This window comes from Phyllobates terribilis, unplaced genomic scaffold, assembly GCF_046119375.1.
Source record: "Phyllobates terribilis strain yellow unplaced genomic scaffold, ASM4611937v1 Scaffold_19__1_contigs__length_20705806, whole genome shotgun sequence".
Lineage (NCBI taxonomy): Eukaryota > Metazoa > Chordata > Amphibia > Anura > Dendrobatidae > Phyllobates > Phyllobates terribilis.
Genome location: NW_027362779.1, coordinates 9,653,565 through 9,679,964, shown reverse-complemented (window position 1 = coordinate 9,679,964; position 26,400 = coordinate 9,653,565).

The following is a 26,400-nucleotide window of genomic DNA, read 5'->3' as shown; positions in this document are numbered from 1 at the left end:
TAATATTACTTTCCCACCCCTGCTCTATTATGTATAGTGCTCTGTTATGTGTAGTGCACCCGAGCACCTGCATGTTAATCGAATGACTTATCACATGATCTATCAAAGGCAATCTTGTGCCATGTCATGCGATACATCGGGTGCTGTGGCCCCACACCTCCTAAACTGCCCAGGGCCCTGGCTACTCTTAATCAGCCCCTGCTTCTATCCCACCATTATTATCCATTATTGAGAAGTTTTATGCGGAGCGTCCGCCACTTACCTGCTGTAGTAATGTCCTGATGTTCTGAGGTAAATCCGTCAGATACTCTGAGGTGAGATGACCTCGGTGGTATTTGGTCAGGCAGTCTCTTACGAGCTCCATCACCAGCCGGTGAGTGAAGCTGAGGACGCCATCGGGTGGTAGAAGCACAATCTCAGGGCGATTGGTGGTAAGAATCTCCCATAGAGCTTCTACTTGAAGATTGTCCAAAAGTAATTCAGCCATAGAAGCTGCAAGTGCGATCAGTCACTATATATAATAGCGAGAAACTGCAAGTGCGCTCAGTCACTATGGGATAGCGAGAAACTGCAAGTGCGATCAGTCACTATAGAATAGCGAGAAACTGCAAGTGCGCTCAGTCACTATGAAGCCAACAAAGGCAGCCGCGACCCTGTGTACATTGTATATATAGTGACTGTGAGCTGTGATGTCATAATGCCCGACCATGACCTGTGATGTCATCATGGAATCTTGTGATGGAATCTTCAAGGAGTGGCTCTACACACATACTTGCTGCCTAGCAATATGCTTTTTTGGCCGTACTGTTTTATTTCCAAATACAACACAACCAGGATAAGGGAATGTTCACACGTTGCGTTTTTGCAGCATTTTTTTCCACACCAAAAACCAGGTTGTACTCAGGAAAAACACTGCATACAATCCACACTTATTTGCTGTGTTTTTGCAGTGTTTATACTTGTGTTGTTTTTTTTTCATTCATTTGAATGGGTGAAAAATGCTGCAAAACCCCTGAAAGAATTAACATCCTGCAAATTTAAAATAAAAAAAGGAAAAAAACGCAGCATATGAATGAGACTTTAGAAATCTCATTCACTAAGCTGGTACTGTAAAACGCAATGTTTTAGCAGCAGAAAAATAACCCTGAAAAAAATGCCACTTGTGAACATTCCCCAAAGATATAATAGTCATATTATGGGAAATATTGTGTATATTTATTCCTCGCGTGTCTTTTTTTTACCAAATAACATTTACCTCATTGGTTGGAGACTTTACTATTAACAACTGTGACAAATATTGAAGAATTAATGATAAGTGACCCAAGTGATCAATCATTTACGTCATTAATGGTGATGAGCGAGCACTAAAATGCTCGGGTGCTCGTTGCTCGGGTCGAGCACATTGGAATACTCGGGTGCTCGACCCGAGTAACGAGCCCATTGTAAGTCTATAGGAAACTCGAGCATTTTTCAGGCGGCTCCCCGCGGCGGTCTACAGAGGGCCTAAAAATTGCCCAAATCGATGGGAATAATGCTCAAATGACATGGTAACAGCATGGGGAAGACCCCTGGAAGCATCTATGACTCCCAGATCACTGCTGTCAACAACGTGGTCAGAGGTATTACGCCACTTTTACAGACTCACAATAAAACTTACAAAAACGAAACCAAAATGGATTTTCCTGGGAAATATGTTAAGGAACATCCTTTCCAGGGTAATGACTTGTATATAAGGCAAAATAAATAACCAAAAACAAAAATGCTCCTCCACACCTTGGGCTATGTTCACACGTAGCGTTTTTGATGCGTTTTTACACTTTTGCATTGCTTTTAACCAACACAAATGCATTCACCTGGGAATGTCATTTTAACATTTTACAACATTATCTGGCCATGTGGTGTGTGACACATCATCAGACACATGCATACAGTGCTGAAAAGACGTGGGAACAGCATGGGGAAGACCTCTGGAAGCATCTCTGACTCCCAGGTCACTGCCTAAAAGTGTGCCCATCATAAGAGATGCTTGGCGCATGCGAAGATGCCTCCCGCCATGCACCTGTCGTTGCAGACTTGCAACAATCACCGTCCACGTCCTTGTCCCACTGCAGCGTTCACTTGTCCCTTCTCCATTCCTTGGAATGCAAGCGCAAGTATGCAGGTAGCCACCCACCTACCCACCCACAGGCTGCAATACTATACTGCCAAATTTTTGACAACTGCTTGCACTTGAAATGTAGCCTTTTAGGCTCGTGGAGGCGGAAGTTTTTCATAACCTCATGCCGGCGGCGGCTGGGTGTCCATACTCGGTCCCCAGCCGCCAATATATTTCCCAGTATCGCCTCTGCCTTCCACAAGCACGGGTCCCACAACATTACCCGTGCCCCCCCAGTGCACTTACTGGGAACGACCGCCTAACCAAACACATGTGGACAGGTGAATGTGGCCAGGGACGGTACGGAGCCAGTCCGCAACTTTTTTTTGCTGACAGTTGTATTTAGCTCGGTGAAAGGACTGGCATAGAGGGAAACCGTATCTACCCTGGGTGTCATTTCTCCCAGGAAGTCCTGTCATTGAGCTTGTTGCAGAAGCAATGGCAGCCCGTCCAACATCAACTCGCACTTGTCGGTGGTGCTTTGACACACACACATCTTTCTTTGCGCATTTAATTTCTTGAATACAGAGTTGGACAATGGCCTGATCTGTAATGCATTTTGAGAAATAACATGCATAAGCATGGCCGATCAACATTAAAAAAGCAGCCACAGAGTGTCCGGAAACCTTCCCCCACACTTTTATTAGCCAGGGCTGCTTTTCGGCAGGGTTGGACGGGCCCACCAGAGAGGGAAACCGTATCTACCCCGGCTGTCAGTTCTCCGTCACCAGGTTCCGCCCATTGTCACACACGACCATGCCTGGCTGTATGTTCAGCGGTGAGAGCCACAGATCAGGCTGCTGTGTTACAGCTTTCAACAACGCTGCAGCGCTGGGCGGTTTGTCACCTAAGCATTAAGCATGTTATCTTCAGCACAGCCTGTTGCCGCTTGGCCAAGGCAGTGCTGCAGTTCTGTCAGCTTGTGACTGATGTGGTCATTACTGCTGGTACTTTTCTGTGGGAATTTGCTTGCCTCCTACCAGCCTGGTATATTTCCAGTAAACTATGGTACGACGCCATGGTATTAGCACTGCCCCAGTACCAGTAGCGAAGCCTTCCCCAATTTCCTTCTCAGGAATTTTATTTGGTAGACTGAGTGGCTGCCCAAATACATTTTCTCACAAAGGAGCTGAAGATAGCGTGGCAGTAGGTGCAAGTTTCTCCAGCCTGTTAGATATTAGAGGGTGAATGGCAGCATTGGATCAGTGGTTAGCACTGAAGACTTGTAGCGCTGGGATCCTGGGTTCAAATCCCAGCAAAGTCAACATCTGCAAGGACTTTGTATGTTCTCCCCGTGTTTGCGTGTGTTTCCTCCTCAGTAAAAAAGCAGCCATAGAGTGTCCGGGAACCTTCCCATACACTTTTCTTAGGACTGCTTTTCGGCAGGGTTGGACGGTCCCAGCAGAGAATCCTCTGGTGTGCCTTGGCTTCTACCTCAGGAGAGTTCATGATAGCGCTAACTTTGCAGCTGCTATGGGGCTCTTGAGCAGGTGAGAAAGGTCAGAATCAAATCCTCTGGTGGGCGCAATGTTTTTCAATCTGAAACAGCTTATCAGTGGGAGTTGTATTTCACCACAGCCATATTCTTTAGCTCGGTGAAAGGACTGGCATAGAGGGAAACCGTATCTACCCCGGCTGTCAGTTCTCCGTCACCAGATTCCACCCATTGTCACACACGACCATGCCTGGCTGTATGTTCAGCGGTGAGAGCCACAGATCAGGCTGCTGTGTTACAGCTTTCAACAACTCTGCAGAGCTGGGCGGTTTGTCACCTAAGCATTAAGCATGTTATCTTCAGCACAGCCTGTTGCCGTTTGGCCAAGGCAGTGCTGCAGTGCTGTCAGCTTGTGACTGATGTGGTCATTTCGGAGATGGAGGAGGAGGTGCAGGAGCTGAACAATGTGATTACATTGAGGTTAAATTGGTGACGCTGCTTTTTATACTAAAGAAATATCCTATTGTTTTGTTTACGTTATTTTTTAAGACAAATGCATTCACTGGGAAATGTCATTTTAACATTTTACAACCTTATCTGGCAATGTGGTGTGTGACACATCATCAGACACATCCTGTTTTATTTATGATGGAGGGACTCTGAAAGTCATAAAGCCTATTTTTATAGGGACATCAGATGGCCCTCACTATTCTTAAAAGGTCAGCAGTCTGCCCTAGCTATTGTTAGACAGCCATCAGCCGGTTATGCTTTGTTGTTCCCATTATTAACAAGTGGGTCTCCTATACTGTTATTGCGTATCCAGTGACTGCAAGGGCTGCCAAAAATTTGGACACAACCCAATACCCCTTTGAAGAGACATAGAGGAGGGTCTCAGTAAAAGAAATGTTCCCATTATAAAGGTGCAGGTCTCCTATAGTGGTAATGCCCATGCTGTGACTGCAAGGGCTGACCAATTTTAGGAAAAAGCCCACTAAGAATTTAAAGACACACAGAGCAGGGCCACAGTAACAAGGTACGACATGTTCCCATTAGAAAGGAGAGGGTCTGCTATAAAGTTGTAGGGTATGCAGTGAGTCCAACGGCTGACCAATTTTAGGAAAAACCCCACTAAGAATTTAAAGACACACAGAGCAGGGCCACAGTAACAAGGTACGACATGATCCCATTAGAAAGGAGAGGGTTTGCTATACAGTTATAGGGTATGCAGTGAGTCCAACGGCTGACCAGTTTTAGGAAAAACCCCACTAAAAATTTAAAGACACACGGAGCAGGGCCACAGTAACAAGGTACGACATGTTCCCATTAGAAAGGAGAGGGTCTGCTATACAGTTATAAGGTATGCAGTGAGTCCAACGGCTGACCAATTTTAGGAAAAACCCCACTAAGAATTTAAAGACACACAGAGCAGGGCCACAATAATGACAATTTCCCATTAGAAAGGAGAGAGTCTCCCATAGTGTTGGCCTATGCAGTGAATGCAAGAGCTGCCAAAAATTTGGAGGCACTTCAATGCCCCTTGGAAGAGACGTGGAGGAGGGCCTCATAAAAAATGTTCCCATTAGAAAGCAGCGGGCCTCCTATACTTGTAATGCCCATGCACTAAGTGTATGGGCTGACAAACATTTACCCCTGGGGGGTATACATGAACATACTGTATAAAAAAAAATTTTTACGGGCATCATAAACACCCTTTAAAAAAATTATGTGGGTGTTGCATCACGGACCACGGTCACCCTGGTGATATGGTGGTGGAGGATGAAGAGAAGGAGGAGGACAAGAGCAAATAGCCAAAATCAGTAAGTGTATACCCATGTGTGGGTGTAAAAAGGTGCATGGGAATACATCTCCCAAGAAAAGACACTGGATTGGAGTTTATGTTACGCTGCTATCATTTGGTGGTGATGAGAAGTCTGGCCCAATCCACCCCTTGTTCATTTTTATAAGAGTCAGCCTGTCAGCATTTTCAGTTGACAGGCAGATGCGCTTATCAGTTATAATTCCACCAGCGGCACTAAAAACCCGCTCTGATAAAATGCTGGCGACAGGGCAGGCCAGGCCAGGACCTCCAAGTCATAGAGAGCCAGTTCATTCCACGTATCCAGCTTGGATGCCCAATAATTATAAGGCACAGAGGAATCACGGAGGACGTTGGTACGGTCGGCAAGGTACTCCCTCAGCATCTTCCCAAACTTTGCACTCCTTGTGATAGTACCCCGCGCTTCAGGGCCTGTGCGATGGGAGGGTCTGAGAAAACTCTCCCAGAACTTTGACAGTGTTCCGCTGCCTCTGCTGGATTGAAGTTGTGTCTCTCTCGCCTGTACTCCTTGGTTGTCCAACAAAGTGTGCCCTCTGCCCCCAGCGTTTTCAGATGGGAATTTTCTTAATAGTTCCGCAACAAGGGCCTTCTGGTACTGCCCCATTTTTGTACACCTGTCTGCCTCAGGAATAACAGATATAAAGTTCTCCTTGTAGCGTGGGTCTAGAAGTGTCACCAACCAGTAATGACTGTCACCCAAAATTTTGAGAACGCGAGGGTCATGGGAAAGGCAGCGTAACATAAACTCAGCCATGCGTGCCAGACTACTAACAGGCAAGACTTCAGTGTCCTCACCAAGAGGATGACTGACCATGCTCTCCTCCTCCTCCTCTCTGTCCTCTGGCCATCCACGCTGAACAGACGGTATGACAGCTGTGCAGGTAGTACCATCTATAGTGCATGAAACTAGCTCCTGTCCTTCCTACTCCTCTTCCTCATTGTCACCCAATCTACGTTGGGATGAGATGAGGCTGGGCTGTGTGTAATCACCCTGTATGGTTCCTTGCTCCATCTCATCATGCTCTGCCTGCAATGCATCCTCTTTGATTGTGAGCAGAGAGTGTTTCAGAAGACAGAGAAGTGGGATGGTGACGCTAATTGTGATGTCATCGTCGCTCACCATCTTGGTGGAGTCCTCAAAGTTTTGGAGGATGGTACATATGTCTGACATCCATGTCCACTCCTGAGGTCTTATGTGTGGAGTCTGAACTGAATACCGACGGCCTTGTTGATGCTGGTAGTCAACAACTGCCCTCTTCTGCTCACAATTCCTTCCCAACATCTGCAGTGTAGAGTTCCAACGCGTGGGGACATCACACAGCAGTCTGTGAGCCGGTAGCTGCAAACGTTGCTGAAGCACTGCAAGGGCGGCGGAAGCTGTAGCTGACTTTCTAAAATGGGCACACTGGTGGCGTACTTTAACAAGCAGATCTGGCAGCTCCGGGTAGGATTTGAGAAACCGCTGAACCACGAGGTTAAGCACATGGGCCAGGCATGGTACGTGTGTGAGCTCGCCTCGCCTCAGAGCCGCCACCAGGTTCCGGCCATTGTCACACATGACCATGCCTGGCTGAAGATTCAGCGGTGTGAGCCACAGATCTGCCTGCTCTTTCAGAGCTGTCCACAACTCTTCAGCATTGTGGGTCTTTTCACCCAAGCATATTAGCTTCAGCACAGCCTGTTGCAGCTTGGCCGAGGCAGTGCTGCAGTGCTTCCAGCTTGTGACTGATGTGGTAATTTCGGAGATGGAGGCTGAAGAGGAGGAGGAGGCTAAGGAGGATGAGGTGCAGAAGCTGTAGACCGTGGGGGCAACGCTGATTGACCTAGGGCCCGCAATCCTTGGCGTCGGTAGGACGTGTTCCGTCCCAAGGTCCGACTGGGTCCTGGCTTCCACTATGTTAACCCAGTGTGCCACCAGCGAGATGTACCGTCCCTGCCCACAAGCACTTGTGGATGATATGCATCTCCTGCTTTAACAGACACAAGAGAGGACAAATCTTGCCAAGTAGCTGAGTATGTCTTCTGAATAGCCAAAACTGCACGGTAGAAAGGCATGGGTTGTTTCTCTGGGTCTGGCAATTGGTTGCAGAGTGTCATGGCTTGAGTCGGTGTGAATTTTACATACATGATAGGTTCTGGTTTGCCAAGAGCAGGTGGTGGTATGATAGGCTTAAGGGTTAAATTAGATGGTGGTCTAGGTAGGCTTGGCAGCAACTTTTCTTCATCCACATCATTTTTAATTGGTACTGGTGTGATGGGAGTCACATGTGTTTGACAAGCATCTTTCATTGCCCTTGCAGTGTCAGTCTGTTTACTGACTAGACATATCTCGGTTAGATGGCAAGAAGGCTTAGAGGCCTCTTCTATCACTGTCTGTACTAGCTCCCTTGCACATGCTCTGACTGGGTATCCAAAGATACCGGAGCTAATTAAAGGAAGTGCTATAGTCTTAATGCCAGCAGTCTTGTTTGCAATGTCTAATGCTGCGTGTACAGTCTGGCACAAGAGCCGTGCACTATTATCTGGATAGGAAGGGTCATAGATGGGCCCCACTGCATGAATAATAGTGTTACAGGGTAAATCGCCTGATTCGGTAACTGTGACCATTGCTGGCTGGAAAGGACCATGTCGTCATACAATATTATCACTTTCCCTTTGAATACTGTCTCCCCCTGCCATGACAATATCTCTAGCCAGGCCACCCCTGTGCTGCAGGTGGCTATTGGTAGCATTCACTATAGCATCCACCCGCTGAGTGACCATGTTCCCTACACCCACAGAGATTAGTACCCCAGCCCCTGTCTGACACTGGGCAATCATTTTCTCAAAAATAGGATCCCAGTCCTCTGGGGGGCCCGACACAAAGCTGCCATTATCCACATGTTGATATGATGGGGCAACAGATGGAGCCCCTTCACCCGAATGAGGGACAGGTGATGTAAGAGCTGGGAACATTGGTGTCGGAGGTGGGGAAGATGCTGAGGTAGATTGCTGAGGTGGGGTGTAATATTGTCCTTGCATAGTCACAACCGGATATATAGAAACTGGTGGAGAAACTAATTGGGCATTAGGCTTTGGAATATCTGTCGTCTCATTGTTATCAGGCCTTCCGGGTGGAGTAAGATGGCCGCCACAGAAAGTACCTGTGGGTGGGACTTCCTTTGAGTCATGCATTCCAAAGGTGGGAGGGCACCTGGGTGGTGTGTCTGTCCAAGAGCAGTCAAGAGAAGGCGCTGTGGCTACAAAGTCACTGGGGAGGGGGGATGGTCTATGAACTCCACAATGTAAACCATTGTGCCCAGAGTCTAAAGTTTGCACATCACTCCTAGAACATGTCCACCCCCTGAGGCCATTATAAGGTGGTGGCTCAACAGTTTTCAAAGCAACATTAAAAACATGGTTCTTAACATACATGTAATATACATCATCATTATCATCTGTTCTCTCTTCCTCTTCCCATCCCTCTTTTGCTATGTCATTTGCCATAGCCACAGATAATAAACCTGTTTCCTCTAGTTTACCCTTTTTTTTTTTTTTTTTTCTTTAAAGCTATTTTCCACAGCCCCCGCTGAAGTCTTCCCCTCCTATTCATTCCTACAATGTCCATTAACTGTTTAACCCTAGCAACATACTTAACCCCTTCCCTGTCAGCTACCAGTGTTTGAGCCGTATAGCTGTTATTCGACACCAACTTTCTTTGTGAACAGTCTCAAGAATTTATGCATGGCTGACGAACGTTGACACAATACAAACAGAAAGACGGACCAGACAAAGTGAATTCTTGTGTCAGTATGACTCAATGAAACAGAATAATCTCCTTATTAATAACCGCAGATACTAGCTGGCCAGCCTAGCTTCTGTTTCCTACCCTCGTGCGTTCTATCTTCCAAGAACAGGATGTTTTTTTAGGGAGCGATACAGAACTGCAAAACTTTCTTTTTTTTTTTAAACCTTCCTCACATCATCCCCCCTACGTTCTCTCAAGAACAGGAGGTATATGGAAATGCAATGTGGGATTCCATCCAGGAGAATACTCCGTTCACAAGTCACACACGACAGCTCATCCACTAAGTCAGTCTCAAACACAAACAAATTAGAATAAGCAAAGGTTACAGTGGATTGGAATGTGAGTGGGTTTCGATAACACCAGCAGGGTCACCCCTATCCCCACTTAAGGATTACCACAACAGACCGACTCGTGCCCTCTGCTAATCTATGAACGACTGGAAACACAAGCAAGTCTGTAATTACAGTGTAATTAACTAGAGTTACCGTGTAAGGGGGGTGATCAGGCCCATCCAGTCATCCACGATCCACAGCTGGACACCTTCATTCGGTCTGCCCTGGTGTGGTGCCCGTGTGGTGCCCCAGTTGGGCGCCAATTGTGGAAGTGAGGTTCAAAGGACCCCAACCCTTTGCTTATCCCTTGCCAAATTAAATTATTCAAGTGTATACGTGAAGCTTTGATATCGGACAGACAGAGTCAGATACTGAACTTCTCTTGAAGAGAAATGGCGCAGGAAAGATGTGTTTATTATTCCAGCATAACATATATATGTTCAGTATGGAGGAAAGTCCCAATAGGGTGTTGCCCTGAGGCAATTGAGCAATCACAGTGGTCTCTGGCCCATGGTATAGATAAGTCTCATTATCTTGTCCTATGGGGTTAAATGTTTCCTCCCCAGATATTCTCCTCATTCCTCAGGATATTCTCTTGGGAGGTGTCATGTTGAATCCTTTGTCTCGTCTCCTTCTTGTAAACAATTTGAAAGTCCATCTCTATAACCAGCTCCAACTAATCCTTTCAGGATATTTATATAGTGACACACGAGTACAGATATCTGATATATATATATATCAAGGTTTTCATAATATATATTAAAGTGAGGGTATATATGACTAAATGATATCCAATATAACAGATATATGCAAAACAAGATTCATAACATATAACAGAATATAAGTATAGATATTTAGTATACATCAGAGTTTCATATAATGTTTTTTAGTAGATTTTAGAATCTTATCTTTAACACACTTATCCACGTCTCCGTGGTTAGGTGGACTTTACCGGTAACTGCATTGTTGAGAGCACGGCTAATGTTTTGGGACACGTGCTTGTGTAATGCGGGGACGGCACACCGGGAGAAATAGTGGTGGCTGGGGACCGAGTACCGAGGGTCGGCTGCCGCCATCAGGATGCGGAATGCTTCCGCCTCCACGAGCCTAAAAGGCAACATTTCGAGCACAAGCAGTCGTGAAATGTGAGAATTTAGCAGTGTGGCCTGTGGGGCGTTGGCTGCATTTTCGCGCTTGCATTCCAAGGACTGGGGTATGGACAACTGAACGCTGCGCTGGGACAAGGACATGGACTTGCTTCCTGATGCTGCTACTTGAGAGTGTGCAACGACAGGTGCAGGGCAGGAGGCATCTTCACATGCACTATGGACAGGGGATTGGCTTGCATGCACAACAGCGGAAGAAGCAATGGTGCCACCCGCAGACACTGTTCCTGGACCCTGGGGTTCGGCCCACAAAGTCGGGTGCTTTGCTGCCATGTGCCTGATCATGCTGGTGGCGGTCAGGCTGGTCGTTTTGCCACAACTGCTGATGCTGGCCTGGCAGGTGGTGCAAATGGCCTTTTTGGGGTTATCGGCAGAGTCTTTAAAAAACAACCAGACTCGGGAAGACCTAACAGTTGTACTGGCAACTTCCTTCGTGTTGGTGTTACGGGGAACGGTAGCCTGCCTTCTGTCTGCGGCCACCACACTGCTTCTTCCTGCCTGTTGGGGTGCTCTGCCTCCCTCCCCCTGTGTGCTGCTGTGCTCTCTCTGAATGTCCTCCTGCCAGGTTGGGTCAGTTACTATATCATCCACCACCTCGTCTTCCACTTCCGCACCCTGGTCCTCCTCCTGACTTTCTGGCAATTGTGTCTCATCATCGTCCATCTCTTGTGACACTTTCCCACCGTCGCCTTGGTGTGACCGTGGCTGCTCAAATACTGTATTTGGGCATCGCTACACGCGATCTCCTCTTGCCCCGCTTCAAATGGACAGGGCGAGAGGCCCGAATCTATAAATGGAAAAGTGAACAGCTCTTCAGAGTGTCCAAGTGTGGGATCAGTTGTCTCTGGGTACTCAGCATGGTGGGAGGAAGGAGGATCAGGGTGAGGAATATGCTGTCCAGACTCACGGCTACTGAGACTTGACCGTGTGGAAGACAGGGTGGTGGTGGTGGTGGCTAAGTGACTGGAAGCATTATCCGCTATCCAACCAACAACCTTTTGACACTGCTCTGGGTTCAATAGTGGTGTGCTGCGGTCCCCTAGTAATTGGGACAGGAAGGTCAGGCGAGAAGATGTGGGTGTTTGTTGTGGCACAATTTTGGCTTGCCCACGGCCTTGTCCTCGGCCTCTGCATGCACCATTACCATCACGTCCAGTTCCCCGTCCCTTGCCACGTGCCTTGCCCATTTTAAATGGAGGACAGTATCTTCCATGCTCACTACAAATGACTGAGTTTGGACTGAACTTATATGTGATCCGTGTGATGGAGAAAACAAAGTTTTAAATACCTGGCCTGTAGGTAAGTAGTTTGAACAGCAAACTGCTGTGAATTGCTTCACTGACACACTAAAGGAAATTTTTAATGGAGGCCAGAAATGGCAGTATTTTCTGACAACGTATATGTGATCCGTTTGACGGAGAAAACACAGTTTTTAATAGCCGAATTTCTAGAGCTCTAATATGGAAAGGACCTGGCTGTATTCTGCCGTGCCAACAAGCAAAAAAAAACCCGTGTTCTCTGGATTGCTTTTTAAGCAAATAATGAGGATTAAGATCCAAAGAAAAGTATTCCTGGCCCCTGAGACCTGGGCCTTTGTATAGAAATATCTAACAGCATCAGAAGGCAGAAATGGAATGGAGACTCTTGTGCTATATGTACTGCAGTCTGCTATATACACCGTCTGCCTATACACCCTGCCTGCCTGATATCTCTGCAGATGAATTAGTCCTCAGAAGGACTGTTTGTTAAGACGGATATGTGTAATGTACGGTTTTTCTCCCTACACTACCTAATACACAATCAAATCTCTCCCTATCGCAGCAGCAGCTCTCCCTACACTGCCTGATTCCGAAGGGACTGTGACGAACATGGCGGCGCCAGGTCTGATATAGACCTGATGACACTGTGCGACCAGCCAATCACTGTAATGCCCACAACCAACATGGCTACTGCATTACAGTGCATGGCAGGCAATCCCTGCATGTTCATTGACTCTCTAAAGAGCGCCAAACATGCAGGGAGGGGACCCGAGTTCCCCCCCGAGCAACCCGAAAATACTCGGCGAGCACTGAGCATCTCGAGCAGTGAGATGCTCGGGCGAGCACCGAGCAGTAGCGAGCATGCTCGCTCATCACTATTTACTACCTTATTTGGCCATGTGGTGTGTGACACATCATCAGACACATGCATACATTGCTGAAAAGACATGGGAACAGCATGGGGAAGACCCCTGGAAGCATCTCTGACTTCCAGGTCACTGCCTAACACTGTGGTCATCAGACTTGATCCTATATTACTGCGGTAATAATACAGACATTTTTGTCAACGTGACAAATATTAAACTCCATTTAAAATGGGCAAGATGTGTGGCAAGGGACGGGGAAGTGGATGTTATGGTGATTGTGCACGCAGAGGCCGAGGCCGTGGGCAAGATGAAACTGTGCCTGCTGAGGGAGCACAACAAACACCCTCATCATGTCGAACTACCTTCCTGTCCCAATTTCTAGGGGGCCGCGGAACACCACTATTGAAGCCAGAGCTGTGAGAAAAGGTTTTTGGTTGGATAGCAGATAATGCTTCCAGTCACTTTGCCACCACCACCCTGTCTTCCACATTTTTGTTCAAGATTATTGTAATTGTTTTTGCAATGTATACCCCTTTTTCACATCTAAAGCGCCATGGAATAAATGGCGAAAAAGTAACAATAATAATGTGGTCCAGTCTCATTAGCCGTGAGTCTGGACCACATTATTATTGTTACTTTTTCGCCATTTATTCCATGGCGCTTTAGATGTGAAAAAGGGGTATACATTGCAAAAACAATTACAATAATCTTGAACAAAAATGTGACAGTGACTGGTACAGGAGAGGAGAGGACCCTGCCAGCGAGGGCTCATAGTTTACAAGGGATGGATGAGGATACAGTAGGTGAGGACACAGCTGATCGTGCAACGGTGTGGTGGAGCGAGGGTTCCTGCAGGTTGTACGCTTGTCGGAAGAGGTGGGTGTTCAGCTTCCTTTTAAAAGTTTCAACAGTAGGTGAGAGTCAGAAATGGTGGGGTAGAGAGTTCCAGAGTTGGGGGGATGCACGGGAGAAATCTTGTATGCTATTGTGGGAAGAGGAGATAAGAGGGTATAGAAGGTGATCTTGTGAGGATCGGAGGTTGCGTGCAGGTAAGTACTGGGAGACTAGGTCACAGATGTATGGAGGAGAAAGGTTGTGAATGGCTTTGCATGCCAAGGTTAGGGTTTTGAACTGGAGACAGTGAAGGGATTGACAGAGAGGAGAGGCCAGGGAATAGCGGGGGGATAGGTGGATTAGTCTGGCAACAGAGTTTAGGATATATTGGAGAAATGCGAGAGTGTTAGAAGGGAGGCCACAGAGCAGGAGGTTGCAGTCATCGAGACGGGAGATGATGAGGGCGTGCACTAGTGTTTTTGTAGATTCGTGGTTGAGGAATGTGCGGATCCAGGAGATTTTTTTACTTAAGTCGGCATCTTCCTCACCCTCTTTCCTCCCACCATTCCGAGTGCCCTGAGACAACTGATCCCATACTTGGACTCTCCGAAGAGCTGTTTTGTTCATATTTCCATTTATAGATTCTGGCCTCTCGCTCGGTCCGCACGGAAGTGGAAAGAGCTTGGATATGTGGTTTGAAGGAGAGATTAGAGTCCAGGGTTACCCCAAGAGCTGTTCACTTTTCCATTGATAGATTCGGGCCCCTCGGACGGCCAGTTTCAAGCAGGGCAACAGAAGATCGCATGTAGCGATTTGAGCAGCATTGGTCACCCGAAGGTGACTGTGGGAAACTGCAATTACTGTTGAAAAGATGGTTGATGATGAGACACAATGGACAGAAAGTCAGGAGGAGGACCAGGGTGCGGAAGTGGAAGACGAAGCGGTGGACAATGAAGTCACTGATCCGACCTGGCAAGGGGACATGCAGAGCGAGGACAGCAGCATACAGGGGGAGGGAGGCGTAGCACCACAATAGGCAGGAACAAGCAGTGTGGTGGCCACAGACACAAGGCGGGCAACTGCTCCGCGGAACACCAACATGACGGAAGTTGCCAGTTCAACTGTTAGGTCTTTCCAAGTCTGGTTCTTTTTTAAAGACTGTTTAGATAACCCCAAAAAGGCCATTTGCAACATCTGCCAGGCCACCATCAGCAAGAGCACCAAAACTACCAGCCTGACCACCACCAGCATGCTCAGGCGCATGACAGCAAAGGACCTGACTAGCTGGGCCGAATGCCAAGGTCCAGAAACAGTGTCTGTGGGTGACACCACTGCCTCTTCCGCTGTTGTGCGTGCACTCCAATCCTTTTCCATGGTGCATGTGAAGATGCCTCCCACCCTGTACCTGTCATTGCAGACTTGCAACCATCACCGTCTACGTCTTGTCCCTTTGCAGCGTTCAGTTGTCCCTACCCCAGTCCCTGGAATGCAAGCGCAAGTATATAGCCAGTCGCTCACCCACTCACCCACAGGCTGCAATACTATACTGCCAAATTTTTGACAGCTGCTTGTGACTCGCCCCCTGAGCCGTGGGGCACTCGGATCCGGGCAATTAGGGAAACGGTGGGAGTAGTAGTGGCAACCCGGTTCCGTGGCTCCGGGTGGTCAGGCCAGTGGTAGTCCGCTATGTGCTGATGTTTATGTCCGACTACGCCACCCGTGGATTGCGGTTATTAGGAACCGCCGCTGCATGCAGACCGCTGGGGCTGATGAGGTGTGCAGCTAGGGTAGTGTGACTCCCCACGGGAAGAGTGCGGCCCCAGGGCAGTATAGTGGATGGTGGGAGTGATGGTAGTGAGAGTCCCAGTGCTGATAGTGCTGGAGGAGCAAGGAGCACACAGACAACAGGTTGCAGTCCAGGGTCTTTACTAAAACAGGTAAACTGACCCACAAACAGTCCCAGCTAGGAGGGGACCTGGATGTCTGAGAGCAACGGGGAAATTGGCCCTGGTCAGGGTGAGGGTGTAGGCCTACCGTGCTTTCTGCGCTCCTTCTGGCTATCTCCTCGTTATAGGGTAACTGCCCACGTTTCCGAGCTTTCCGTGTATTCTCGCCTGTATGGCCTGCGACGTGGGTTCCTTTCTGCTCCCAGCCTTGTACGGCTTTACTGGTCCCTTCGGTTGTGGCAGGGCCTCCAGGCTTCTTAGGCCAAGGAATATACAGTCCCCTGCGGACTGGTTATCTGCTGGAGGATGTAGAATCCTCCCAGCCTCAGACACCAAAGTCTGGTAAATTAAGTCCTTTATCTGCCAGGACAGGCTCTCTTCGCCTCTTGTCTCTGGCTTGTGGCTCTCGTCCTGCCACACTTCCTCTTAGGTGCAATACAACTGTCTGTCCCTGCTCTGCTCTGGGACACGTCTCATTGCTGAGACAGGCCATCAAGTTCTCCCTAACCCTGCCCCCAGCACCAGCTTTTCTGGGGCAGCCTGCTCCCCCTACTGGCCTGAGACAGGAGGCATTGCATGCTAATGTTCCCCTGACTAGAGAACCTCCCCCTTGCTCTCAGACACAGCTTTATTTACACTTGTGGCATCCAGGCCAGGGTGACACATTCCCCCCTAGTGAAATTTAGTACTCCGGGACTAAACAATAAACAAAGACAATATTCATAACAATAAAACATTAATAGACAGACGACGCACAAATTGAGTTCTTAAGGTCACAGTGTGGTCTGTGACCGGGTGTCCATATCACCAGCACAACGGGGAGCCTTAACCAGGTGGGAGTCTGTCCTACCCCAAGTCCTTCACAGTCTTAGTTCATTCCTGGGTTAGGCTCCGAACGCAGTCCATACAAGGTCCCGGTTATAAAAAGTCCATAACCTTTGAGTCCTTACGGTAGCTGCAAGAAACTGAAACACAGAATTACCAAACAAGCATGTAACTTGGCAAACAATTCAACATTTGGCAACAGGGTCATTTACAATTTTAGCGCGCTCTATATTCTCCAGCGAGCGGGTATCTACCCCTTTGTGCTCCTGGTTGACCTACGTAGCCCACTGTCTGGTGGTGGACCAACCTGGCTTTCCCCACTAGCGTTAGGGGTACAGCTACCAGCTGGGTGTACAGGTAGGGCAGGCAGCTATCTGCGAGTCCTTTGGCTTACCGCAGGCATGGCAGGCTCACTGTCAGCAGAGGGTTGACTCTCCTGGGCTGCTGGTACAGGCTCTTCTGCCCTGGAACTGCTTGCTCCTCTTCACCTTCCGGCTCTGGTGTTGGTTGTTGCTGTGCCGGTTGCAGGAAATGCAGGACGGGTACCACTATGGCATCATTTATGCGAGTCCAGGACTGAGGGAACTCTCCGAGAACGGTGCTGATCATTTCTTCCTTGTCCTCTGCGGGTTCAAGGTCACTCTGATCCTCTTCTGCACTACGGAGTTGCTCGGGGCACCTTTTGAGGTGGTCTCTGGAGACGACACTAGTGGTTTCTCCTCCGTCCTTGGTGATTACGCACACCTTTGGGTTGTCGTGGTCAGACTGCAGTACGGTGTAGGGTTCCCTTTCCCACTGGTCGTCCAACTTATGTAGCCTTCTTTTTCGCTTTAGGACTTGCTCACCAGGTTCTAGGGGACCAGCAGGGGCGTGTTGATTGAAGAGTTTTTCTTGCCTCTCTCTCACCTGGGCCAGGCTCTTCTCCACACTCTCCTGTACCTTCTTGTACTGCAGTTGCCTTTCCGTATCCCAGTCCGCATCCGGGGAGGTGTCCTCAGGTATTAGGACTCCCATCTCCAGGTCTACGGGCAGCTTACCTGGTCTAGCTCGCATCAGGTAAGCCGGGGTGCAGTTTGTAGCATTCACCGGGATATTGTTGTATAGGTCTATTAGGTCCGGCAGTTTTTCTGGCCACAGGCTGCGTTCCTCCAGGGGCAACGTCTTCAGGAGATCAATGACCATATTGTTCATCTTCTCACACATCCCGTTGGTTTGTGGATGGTAAGGCGTTGTCCGAATCTTCTTACAGCCATAGAGGTTGCAGAACTCCTGGAAGATTTCAGCCTCGAACGCTGGACCCTGGTCTGTCAGGACCTGTTCCGGATACCCGTGTGGATGGCAGAAATATTGCTGGAAGGCTCTGGCCGCTGTTTGGGCTGTCAAGTCCTTTACCGGGACCACCACTAGAAAACGGGAATAGTGGTCCACGATTGTCAGGGCATAGATGTATCCAGACCGGCTTGGAGCCAATTTGACGTGGTCCAGAGCTACCAGCTCAAGAGGCTGCGTGGTGACGATGGGCCTCAAGGGTGTCTTCTGGCTGGTGCGGTCCTTCCTCCTCAGGTGACAAGGGCCACAATCTCTGCACCACTTTTCTACAGCTCCTCTCATGCCGACCCAAAAGAACCTTCCTCTTAGCAGGAACTCCAATTTCTTCCATCCGAAGTGTCCCGCTCTGTCATGGTAAGCCCCCAGGACCATGGCTGCATCCCGTCTTGGGACCACGACTTGCCAGGTCAGCTCGTGCGTCCGGTGGTTAACAATCCTTCTGCACAACTTGCCTTCGTAGAGGAACAGCTTGCTCTTCTCCTTCCATAGCTGCTTGGCTTCCTCTGGGGCATCTGGATCTAAGCGGGCGTCTTCCCGGGTCAGCAGATCTTTCACCAGGCGGACTGCAGGGTCACTATCTTGGGTCTCGGCCCAGCTGTGGTGAGGTAGGGGATTGATTATCACAGTGGTTAGATCCTCCTCCTTCACGCGGTGAGAGTATTGAGCGGCTCCATACCGGTGAAACGCGGGGAGTTCTACCTCCTCCAGCTCTTCTGGGTCTTCGTCACCTTCAGGTAAGTGAGGCATCCTTGATAGGGCGTCCGCGTTGGCATTGGTTTTGCCTGCCCGGTACTTGATCACGAAGTCATAGTTTGAGAGACGGGCCATCCACCGCTGTTCTAGGGCACCCAGTCTTGCATTGTCCAGGTGTGTCAACGGGTTGTTGTCCGTGTACACGGTGAACTTCGCGGAGGCCAGGTAATGCTTGAAGCGTTCCGTCACGGCCCATACCACCGCCAAGAATTCTAGCTTGAAGGAGCTGTAATTCTCCGGGTTCCTCTCGGTGGGCCTCAGCTTCCGGCTGGCGTACGCGATCACCCTTTCTCTGCCCTGTTGGTTTTGGGACAGTACGGCTCCCAGTCCCACATTACTGGCATCTGTGTGGAGAATGAAAGGCTGGCCATAATCAGGGTAGGCCAAGATCTCGTCCCCTGTGAGGGCCATCTTTAGCTGGCGGAAGGACTCCTCTTCCGGTTTATCCCACTTGAAGGGCGGCTTTTGGCTCCTGGACTTAGACTGTCCGATCAGGAGGTCCTGCATATGAGCTGCCATCTTGGTGAACCCGGGGATGAACCTTCGGTAGTAGCCTACCAACCCGAGAAACTGTCTCACCTCTTTGATGTTCGAGGGTCTTGGCCAGCTCTTGATTGCCGTGACCTTGTCAGGGTCGGGGGCCACTCCTTCCGCGCTTACCACGTGCCCTAGGTACTGGACCTTTGGTTTCAACAGGTGACACTTCAATGGTTTCACCTTCAGGCCGTAGCCTGCCAGGGTTTCGAACACCTCGGCCAGGTGCTTTAGGTGGTCCTCGTAGGTCTTCGAATAGACGATCACGTCGTCCAGGTAAAGGAGAACCGTCTCGAAGTTTCGGTGCCCTAGACAGCATTCCATCAACCGCTGGAAGGTCCCTGGTGCGTTGCAGAGCCCGAAAGGCATACAGTTGAACTCACTCAGTCCCATCGGGGTGGTGAAGGCGGTCTTCTCCTTGTCAGCCTCTGCCACAGGAACCTGCCAGTACCCGCTAGTAAGGTCCAAAGTAGAAAAGAAGTTAGCTGATTTTAGTGCGGCTAAAGACTCCTCTATTCTAGGCAACGGGTATGCGTCTTTGTGGGTGATACGGTTGATTTGTCTATAGTCTACACACATTCTCATGGTGCCGTCTTTCTTTTTGACCAGAACCAAGGGGGCTGCCCAGGGGCTACAGCTGTCTCTAATGACCCCAGCTTCTTTCATCTCTCTTAGCATGCCCTTTGCGTTCTGATAATGTGCAGGGGGTACAGGTCTGTGCCTCTCTTTTATTGGTGGGTGGCTCCCTGTGGGGATGTGGTGTTCTATCCCTTTTACTCTGCCGAAGTCTAGCGGGTGCTTACTAAAGACTCTCTCGTACTCCTGTACCACCCGGTAGACTCCTTGTTTTTGGTGCAGGGGAGTGGAGTCAGCACCCACATTGAGTTTCTGGCACCAGTCCTCCTTTTGTTTCTGGGAGCCATTACCCTCCGCCTGAGGAGATGGAGGCAAGGGTTCCACGGCCCTGATAGCTTTGTGTTCGACAACAAACAGTTTGGCGAGTGTAGCGTACCTGGGTAAGTGTACCTCCCTCTCCCCAATGTTGAGGATGCGGACGGGCACCCTCCCATGACGGACATCAACCACCCCCCGGGCTGTCAAAATGGTGGGCCTGCTGTCTGAGTACACGGGTTCTACCATGGCTTGGTAGTCTCTACCTCTCAACCCGATTGCAGTCCGACACCAGATCATCATTTCACTTTTGGGAGGCATGGAAATGGGGAATGGGTCACTCAGTCTTACGCTACCGATCTCACCACCAGACAGTTCTACCTGCTGCCGTCTCATCAGGGCTTTTATCTCCTTGTTGAGGACTCTCTGTTGGCTGGAACTAGCATTCACCGCCACCTGTTGTAAGATTACAATTACCTCTGAAAGACAATTTTCAATTACGTTAGTACCCACAGTTATTTTAGGGTGACTTTCACGACGGTCAATGTCCACAATAATTACTCCCTGTGCCGGCAGTTCAACTTTACCAATTTTAATGGTCATCTCCTTGAACCCCATCTGCGGCACGGGTAAGCCATTAATAGCGATGATGCTCAAGTTACTGTATGGATACCGTGTGATATCAGCATCAGTCCAATACTGCTTAAAAAGTACATAAGGGATAGTGGTTACTTGCGACCCAGTATCCAGCAAGGCGCTCATGGGGATACCGTCCAGCACCACGGGTAAAACCGGGCGCCCCCCAACGTACTTATCACGCCAATTATAAGGGCCTGGTGATCTTATGCCTGGGGGTTGGCCCTCTGCCCCAGGTTGGACCCGTTTAAATTACAGTACCTGGAAATGTGTCTGGGCTGGTTGCATCGACGGCAAATGGGCTGTCCATCCTCTGCGTAGCGGTCTGTGGGCCTCCCTCGGAACGACGGGATCCTCCTCTGTCGACGCCACGGGACATCCTCCGGACTTGAAGCCAGCTCGATGGGTCTTGACGGGTCCACTTGCAACGCCTGGACGGTCCTGGTCAATGCCGCGACACTCCTGGTCAGCTCCTGGACTTGGTGGTGCAGGTCTTTCGACGGGGCTTGGTTCAGGGCCTGTGCATCAGCCTCCACGGAGTCCATAGAGGAGGGCGCCACCTCCTGGTGGTAGGTGAGAGCAGGGCACCGGGGGTTTATAGCGCCACTAGTTGCAGATTCACGGAGCACCCTTATGGCCCTGTCCTTAAATTGGGCAAAGGTCAGGTCGGGGTTCTGAAAGAACATGAGGCGCAGTTGGGCCCTGTGGGCGCTAGACAGCAGACCTTCTATGAATTGTTCTGTTAGCAGCTTATCCGTTTCCTGCACACTGCCAGGGTCAGTTTGTTGAATAGCCCTCAAGGCTTCCTGCAGATTTAGGGCATAGTCTCTGATGCTGTCCTGTGCCCGCTGCTTACATCCATAGAACCTCATTTTAATCTCAGCGGAGGTACGTGTGTCAAAGGTACCCCGCAGCCGGGCCAGAATACCCTTCACAGTCCTTTTCTCCTCAGTGGGCCATGATTTTACCTCCCTTTGGGCTGCGCCAGTTAACTGCCCTGTCAATATGCTGACCTTCTGTTCCTCTGTCAGGGGGTAAACGTGGAACAAACTGTATAGCCTTTCCTTGAAGTCAGTTAGGGCATGGGGCTCCCCTGAGTATTTGGGCAGCCAGGCCGCTCCAGGGATGTAGGGCAGGGAAAAGGGCATCAGCGCTGCTGCAGCTGCTTTGGTGGTAGTGGGGGCCTCTGTGTCCGACATCTTCCTCCCCCCTAGTCAAGCGTGGCCTACCTTCCGACGATCCTCTTCTGTAGGCCGCGGCTCCGCTGCTGCTGCTATGGACGAGGACCTGGCGTCGCGTCCTGATGACGTCAGCGTCGCTCTCTCTCCCTTCCAGGACCTTGCGCAGCATCGGTGCGTGGGGCGGAGCTTCGGATCTCGCGCGGTTTTGACGTCCACGCCCCTCTTCTTCTCGCGCGGCGTCCTGGAGATGGCGTCCGATGGCGGGAAACAGCTGCAGATGGCGGGAAGACGGCAGAAGACGGCAGGAAAAGGTCCAAGATGGCGTCTGATGGCGGGAATCGGCTCCGGATGGCGGGAAACGACTCCGGACGGTGGGAAACTTCGCCACAGGTAAATTACAAAAGTCTTTTTCAGGCACGCAGTACCCGGTGGTTGCGGGCACGAAATCCTGCCGACTACGCCAAAGCTGACTCGCCCCCTGAGCCGTGGGGCACTCGGATCCGGGCAATTAGGGAAACGGTGGGAGTAGTAGTGGCAACCCGGTTCCGTGGCTCAGGGTGGTCAGGCCAGTGGTAGTCCGTTATGTGCTGATGTTTATGTCCGACTACGCCACCCGTGGATTGCGGTTATTAGGAACCGCCGCTGCATGCAGACCGCTGGGGCTGATGAGGTGTGCAGCTAGGGTAGTGTGACTCCCCACGGGAAGAGTGCGGCCCCAGGGCAGTATAGTGGATGGTGGGAGTGATGGTAGTGAGAGTCCCAGTGCTGATAGTGCTGGAGGAGCAAGGAGCACACAGACAACAGGTTGCAGTCCAGGGTCTTTACTAAAACAGGTAAACTGACCCACAAACAGTCCCAGCTAGGAGGGGACCTGGATGTCTGAGAGCAACGGGGAAATTGGCCCTGGTCAGGGTGAGGGTGTAGGCCTACCGTGCTTTCTGCGCTCCTTCTGGCTATCTCCTCGTTATAGGGTAACTGCCCACGTTTCCAAGCTTTTCGTGTATTCTCGCCTGTATGGCCTGCGACGTGGGTTCCTTTCTGCTCCCAGCCTTGTACGGCTTTACTGGTCCCTTCGGTTGTGGCAGGGCCTCCAGGCTTCTTAGGCCAAGGAATATACAGTCCCCTGCGGACTGGTTATCTGCTGGAGGATGTAGAATCCTCCCAGCCTCAGACACCAAAGTTTGGTAAATTAAGTCCTTTATCTGCCAGGACAGGCTCTCTTCGCCTCTTGTCTCTGGCTTGTGGCTCTCGTCCTGCCACACTTCCTCTTAGGTGCAATACAACTGTCTGTCCCTGCTCTGCTCTGGGACACGTCTCATTGCTGAGACAGGCCATCAAGTTCTCCCTAACCCTGCCCCCAGCACCAGCTTTTATAGGGGCAGCCTGCTCCCCCTACTGGCCTGAGACAGGAGGCATTGCATGCTAATGTTCCCCTGACTAGAGAACCTCCCCCTTGCTCTCAGACACAGCTTTATTTACACTTGTGGCATCCAGGCCAGGGTGACACACTTGCACTTGAAATATGGCCTTTTAGGCTCGTGGAGGTGGAAGCTTTCCAGCCGGGTATCCATACACGTCCCCAGCCACCATTATTTCTCCTGGTGTTGTCCCCGCCTTCCACCAGCACGGGTCCCAGAACTTTACCCGTGCCCTCCTCAGCGCACTTAGTGTGAAGGACCGCCTAACCACAAACACATGGACAAGTGAATGTGGCCAGGGATGGTACATCTCACTGACACATTTCACTGGGTTAATATTCTGGAAGCCGGGACCCAATGGGACCTTGGGACGGAATGCGTACTCCCGACGCAGAGGATTGCAAGCCCTGGGTCAACCAGGGTTGCCCCCACATTCTACAGCTCCTGCACCACCTCCTCCTCTTCAGCCTCCATCTCCATCACTTGATTCATTTTTTTCAGGAGATATTCCAGATTATGTACTAAAACTTTGTGGGTGCCAATAACAATAAGCAGGACTGTATGCTTAGTTGACAAACCACACACCATTGCAGAGTTGTTGAAAGCTGTGTCAGAGAACCTGGTGGCGGCTCTGAAGCTAGGCAAGCTCACACGCGAGCCATTCCTGGCTCATGTGCTCAACTTAGTGGTTCAGCTGTTTCTCAAAACCTACCCAGGTCTGCCACAGCGACTTGTGAAAGTACGCTGCATGTGTGCCCATTTCAGAAAGTCAGCTACAGCTTTCACCGCTCTGGCAGGGCTTCAGCAGCTTTCAGATCACCGACTAGTGTGCGATGTGACCACGGATTGGAAATCAAAGTTGCAGATGTTTGGAATGATTTTGAGCAGCAGAGAGCAGTTGAGTACCAGCTTCAATACGCCCGTCGGCATTCAGGTCAGCCTCCGCACATAAGAGCTGATGAGTGGGCATGAATGTCTGACATCTGTGCCGTCCTCCAAAACTTTGAGGACTCCACCAAGATGGTGAGCGGCGATGGCGCCATAATTAGCATCATCATCCCGCTTCTCTGTGTACTGGAACAATCGCTGCTCACAATTAAAGAGGAGGCATTGCAGGTGGAGCAAGGAGCTATACAGGGTTATGCTACTCAGCCCAGCCTCATCTCATCCCGACGCGGATTGGGTGATAATGAGGAGGAGGAAGAGAACATGGACAAAAGTCCTCTTGATGAGAACAGGGAAGTCTTGGCTGTTGGCAGTCTGGCACACAAGCCGACTTGGGCATTACAGAAAACTGGCACGGCACGAGAGAAGTCTTGTAGACAGAGGTGTGAGGTTCTGATTAAGGAGAATGTCAGTCTTAGATCAGTTGCAGAACGGAGGGCATGGGAGGGGTGATACACAGAAATGAGGGAAGAGATATAGGCCGGTGCAGAACTGTGGAGAGCTTGGTGGGTGAAAGAGATGAGTTTGTATTGTATTCTGTAGTGATTGTTTAACCTAACCAGTGCAATGACTCGCAAAGGGTAGAGGCTTCGGTGAAGCGGCTTAATAATAATAATTAGGGTTGAGCGAGTATGTTCTGTCCGAGTATGCTCGGGCCGAGCTCCAAGTATTTACAGCTGCTCAGTGATATGGTTGAATCGCTCCCGGGTGCATGATTTGCAACTGTTTGACAGCTTTATTACTTGTGAGGAATGTGTAAGAAATAGACATTACTTCCATGTAATAAAACTGTCAAAACAGTCGCAAATCATGCACACGGGAGCGATTCAACCATATCACCGAGCAGCTATAAATACACGGAGCTCGGCCCGAGCATACTCGCCGAAAGGGTTAATAGAACATACTCGCTCAACACTAATAATAATCTTTTTATTTATATAGCGCCAACATATTCCACAGCGCTTTACAATTCAGACAATTTATAGACATTATGGGCACTGTCCCCATTGGGGCTCACAATCTACATACCCTATCAGTATGTCTTTGGAGTGTGGGAGAAAACCAGAGAACCCAGAGGAAACCCATGCAAACACAGGGAGAACATACAAACTACTTGCAGATGTTGTCCTTGGTGTGATTTGAACCCAGAACCCCAGCGCTGCAAGGCTGCAGTGCTAACCACTGAGCCACCGTGCTGCCCTTTATAGAAATACGACTCTGGCTGCTACATTCAGAAAGGATTGGAGAAGAGAGTTTGTTTAGAGGGAAATTGATTAGAAGATAGCTGCAGTAATTAATCAGAGACACAGTAAGAGTTTTTACAGTATCAAAGGTGCGAAAAGGTTGAATTCTGGATATGTTTTTAAGGTGCAGGTGACATGTGTGGGAGTTATGGTGGCACCACCTAAAAGAAATTGCAAAGTCAGGTATAGGTAGGATAGTAAAAGTCAGATATAGGTAGGTTAGTAAAAGTCAGGTAAAGGAAAGGTAGGTTAGATGGCTACGTGCGGCCTCCTGCTGTGTATAGATGGCTACGTGCGGCCTCCTGCTGTGTATAGATGGCTACGTGCAGTCTCCTGCTGTGTATAGATGGCGCCGTGCGGCCTCCTGCTGTGTATAGATGGCGCCGTGTGGCCTCCTGCTGTGTATAGATGGCGCCGTGAGGCCTCCTGCTGTGTATAGATGGCTATGTGTGGCCCCCTGCTGTGTATAGATGGCTATGTGCGGCCTCCTGCTCTGTATAGATGGCATCGTGCGGCCTCCTGCTGTGTATAGATGGCGCCATGCGGCCTCCTGCTGTGTATATGGCTACGTCCGGCCTCCTGCTGTGTATAGATGGCTACGTGCGGCCTCCTGCTGTATATAGATGGCTACGTGCGGCCTCCTGCTGTGTATAGATGGCTACGTGCAGCCTCCTGCTGTGTATAGATGGCTACGTGCGGCCTCCTGCTGTGTATAGATGGCTACGTGCAGCCTCCTGCTGTGTATAGATTGCGCCGTGCAGCCCCCTGCTGTGTATAGATGGCTACGTGCGGCCTCCCGCTGTGTATAGATGGCTGCGTGCTTCCTCCCGCTGTGTATAGATGGCTACGTGCTTCCTCCCGCTGTGTATAGATGGCTATGTGCGGCCCCCTGCTGTGTATAGATGGCTACGTGCGGCCTCCTGCTGTGTATAGATGACTACGTGCTGCCTCCTGCTGTGTATAGATGGCTACATCCGGCCTCCTGCTGTGTATAGATGGCTACGTGCGGCCTCCTGCTGTATATAGA